Genomic DNA, 4225 nt, shown 5'->3' on the forward strand with positions numbered 1-4225 from the left:
GGAAAGACAAGATGAATAAGCAGGTGTGAGAAAGGACTATGAGCAGACAGAAGAAAAGATGGGTTCTAGGAGGTTTGGCTAAGAGAAGAGGAACTTTTAACCAATAAGTAGAAAGGGATCATAGGGTGGCAAATGCTGCCAACTGGCCAAGAGGACTGAGAATTGACAAGGGGTCAGTGTGTACATAGTTTGAGAGAAGGAGTCAGTAGAAGGGGAGAGACTGAAGGTACAAGAGGGTGTGATGTTCCTTGATGGCTGAGGTGGCTGCAGCAGGAGGGACTGAGCTTCAGAATACCAGTGAGGAGGGCCCCTGATAGGGTTCTTTGAGGTGGGAAGAGGCAAGGATCAACATTTTGTATTTAGTCTTTGAACCTGGCCTTGGGCATTAACATCACCACTCCTGACCTTATAGCTTTCTGGGCATCTCACTATCAATGGGTAGACTTGAGGGACAGCTTCTGAGGACAGTGAGGTGTGTGATTTGGAGTTTATATTGGTGAGTTTTTCCCTAGGGGGATGGAGAGAGCTGTAGCCCAGTTCCATGTTCATGCCACATGGTCTCTTACTTCCATGTTACTGAAATTGCCAACTTTATTTTCAAGAGGCCCTCTTGAAAACAAAGTTGGGTCCACAGTCACTCAGAGATGTGTTTTTCTATTAGTAGCTAAGGCACTGGGGACTCAGAGTCCTATTATCTGGCTAAATGCTTCTTTCATTGAAAGCAAGAAAGAGGACATTCTGAGTATAGCCTTGTCTTCAACTCTTCAATATGTGCACACAGCCTACTGAATATGTCAGTAGGCCTTCCTGCCTCTTGATTCAGTACCATCTATGGCCCCTTATCTGTAGCATGAACTTCTTTCTGGTCCTAGAGAGATGCAACTCTGAAACACCTCTGCTTGCCCTTACCTTCCAGTCTGTTAAGTCTCCTGGGATCCAGAGGGTGGAAGACTAGGGCTTTTATAATCCCTGAGTGCTTGAAAGTAGGATAGGGTACAGGGAAATAAGGAGAAGAGAAACTTGAGTACTTGCAAGATTAAGTTGATTTTCAGCATCTTTTATCCCAGGGCCAGTCCCAGGATTCACATAGCAGCCTCTATGGTGCCTGAGATACAGAAACACAGGGAGAGAAAGGCAAACAATTTAGGGAGAAAAGGGGAAACCAGGGCACTGGTGCTAGTCCTGAATATGTTTAGGGGTCAGGTTATCTCATAATTGAGTTATGGTAGGATAAAATGTATTTGCAATTGACAAATGGAAATTAATGAAGGAGTGATTGAAAGTGAGGAAAGGTACAGATTGGGAAATATCAGCAGTTGGCATGCAAGAGTACTCCTTCATGGTATTTTCCTCTCTCCTTTCTTCTTCTTCCTTTGTCCTCCCTCCCTATTTTGCTCTCTTCCCTTCTACTTCTCTGCCCTCCTTCTGCTTGCTCTGTACACCTCCATCCACAGCTACTGATGTAATTTCTCATGATCTACAATCAAATGCCATTTATCTTGACAGGCTCGTGAGGGTCCAGCTAAGCTGTCCCATAAACCAGTTCTGTAGGCAGACAGACTATGGTAAGCAGCAGGCAGACAGGTAAATCAACGGACCAGAGTGGCTGCCCCTCAAATAATCAATAAATCACTTGGGGTCCAGGGGAGGTGGAAAATTCCTCAGCCAACAGTGCTCAGGACATTTTCCATGACCTCCTTACCTTAAAGTCCAAGGCATATCACCTGGGAAGGCCAGGACTGACTCTGGTCTCACTCCCAAGGTGTTGTTCCCAAGCCCATTTCAGTTTCAGAGGAAGGTCATTCATTCCAATGGTATGTGACAGGTGCCATCTTGAGGTATCTGTCTTTACTTCCAGCAGCAGAGACCACTGCTGACTGCAAATCCCCAAAGTGCCATGCTGATCTAAAGAAAGCAAGCCTGGGATGGACAGATGACTTTTCAAGAACCCCAAAACCCAAGGTGGGATGGCAGTGCAATGTAATGGACTGACTGCTAGACTAGGAGGTTGGATATCTGGCTTTTAGTCCCATTTCAGTCACTAACTTGCTAAGCAATCTTGGGTAAGTCACTTTCCTTTTCTGGATCTCAGTGTTGTCTTCCCCAGACTCACAACCACTTTGATGTGAGGAGGTTGAACTAGGTGATCTCTAGTAACACTTTCAGCCTTGATAAGCAAATTTTGAAATAAAAAAAATACGACTTCTTGAAAACTTCCAGCTCTAATTAGAAATTGTTTGGAAACTCCTCTAGGGCACAAATTTACCTAATTTGCCATCAAATTCTTCACCCTAAACTTCCACTCAATACATATAGCTATTTCCTAGCACCCAAGCACCATCTAAGACATCAAGACTCAGAGGTCTCACCTTCTCCTCTTGCTGAGTTAGTTCTGGTGTGGGGCTGGACATCCTGATAGAGTTCTGAGGTGGAGTCTCGTGGAGGAGGATGAACCATTGAGCCTCCAGTTTTTAGCATTGGTACCTGTGGTGGCTACATAAGAGATTCCTCCCTTCTTTGTATTTTCAAACTTTGTAAAAAAGACTTATTTTATTTAACTATTTATTTATTTTTATGTTTATTTGGTCAGAGAGAGACAGAATGAAAGAGAGAAAGTGAGAAAAGTCACCAGGTCCTGGACTTGAACTGTGGTCAGCCATGTGGGAGTTTGGTGCCCTTAACCACCATGCCACCTGCTGGCCCCCATATTTTCAAACTTGTTAACATATAGTACAATTAGGGGGTGTACCATAAATACTGGTACACACCTTCATTAACAATTTGCCATATATTTTTTCTCTCTCTCCATTCAAATATATGTTGTAGATATCATACTTTAGTACGTAAGTGTGAAGACATTTCACTCTTATGTACTTTGGAATGTGTCTCTTAAGAATGAGGATATTTGTAGGCAGGAACATTCTCAAATTTCTTAAGGGCTTTACAATTGCCAGTAGGAGGAGAAATTTCTTGTCTATGGTGTCTAAGAGGTATATAAAGTCCAGAGACCAGATTTCAGTCTGGATGTGGATATTGTGAGAAGTAGCGCAGCACAAGAGAAGGAGGCAAAAACAGTGGTTCAAGTACAGGTTATAAGCCCCCTCAAAAAAGGAAAAACATTTTTTAAAAGGCAGTGCCAATGAGCAAGTCTTTTTTACTTTTTTGACTTTCAGTTTCTTCAACTGTAAAATGGGGTTGTGCTAAGCTCTGTCTTGCCAACCTCCCAAAATGGTATGAGGTTCAGATGTGAAAATAGATTTGAGGACACTTTGGGAGCTGCCACAGTTAAACATGTAGTGGCAAGCTCTGGCCCAAGTTTGGAGGTCTTTGGTAACACAGGGAAGTAGACGATGCCCCTACTTAGCCTCCCAATTCTGGTTGTTGAAAACCACGGAATTTTCATCAAGAGTGGAAATCTCAGTGGCTTGCACCTCTTGCACTTTTTCAAAGGCATACATAAGCATACACACTAGGTCTTTCTAGTTCTTGCTTCAGATAACTCCATTTTTCTCATCGATTATAGTACAACATTAAAAGACCACTTTCCCAGGCCAGTGGGTGGTATGCTGGTTAAGGCGCTGGATCTTACATGGCCAACTCCATGATTAGAGTTCTGACCCAGAGGCTTGAAAAGCATGCCAGGCAAATGTGCATGCTTGTTTTCCCAAAATCCCAAGAGGAGGATGGAGGAGAAGGGATTGCTGCAGGGCCTTCCCCTTGGGAGTGATTTCTCACTTTCCCTCCCTCTGTCTCTCTCTGGCAAGGGCACCACACCTTATAACAAAAACAAACAAACAAACAAAAAACAACCAAAAACAAAAACAAAAACAAAAACACAAACAACCAAAAGGCCACTTCTGCACTTTTTCTTCTTTCTGACATTATTTTCTCTGCTCCCTTTCATTTTCTACTATTGCCGCCATCCAGCCCTGTGGAGACTTCTAGAGTTGAAAAATTCTCTCATTCTGCCTACCCCAGAGCAAAACGCTTTACAAAATTAAGTGAGCATTTGGGATTTTTAACTCGATTTTATATTTTCATTCAACCAGAGGAGTATATGTGTGGGAGACGCACTTGTCAACTAAAAGCAATTTCTCTGCCTCCTTGGGGACTGAAGCATAATTGTCGCTCTGTCTTTCTAGTGTCAGGATGAAACTTGCCTTTTCCTGAGTGGTGTCAGCACACTGACAGACAGATCCTGGGATCTAGTGAGGAGTATAGGGAA

The sequence above is a fragment of the Tupaia chinensis genome, unplaced genomic scaffold (genome assembly GCF_000334495.1).
Source record: "Tupaia chinensis unplaced genomic scaffold, TupChi_1.0 Scaffold144058_2, whole genome shotgun sequence".
Lineage (NCBI taxonomy): Eukaryota > Metazoa > Chordata > Mammalia > Scandentia > Tupaiidae > Tupaia > Tupaia belangeri.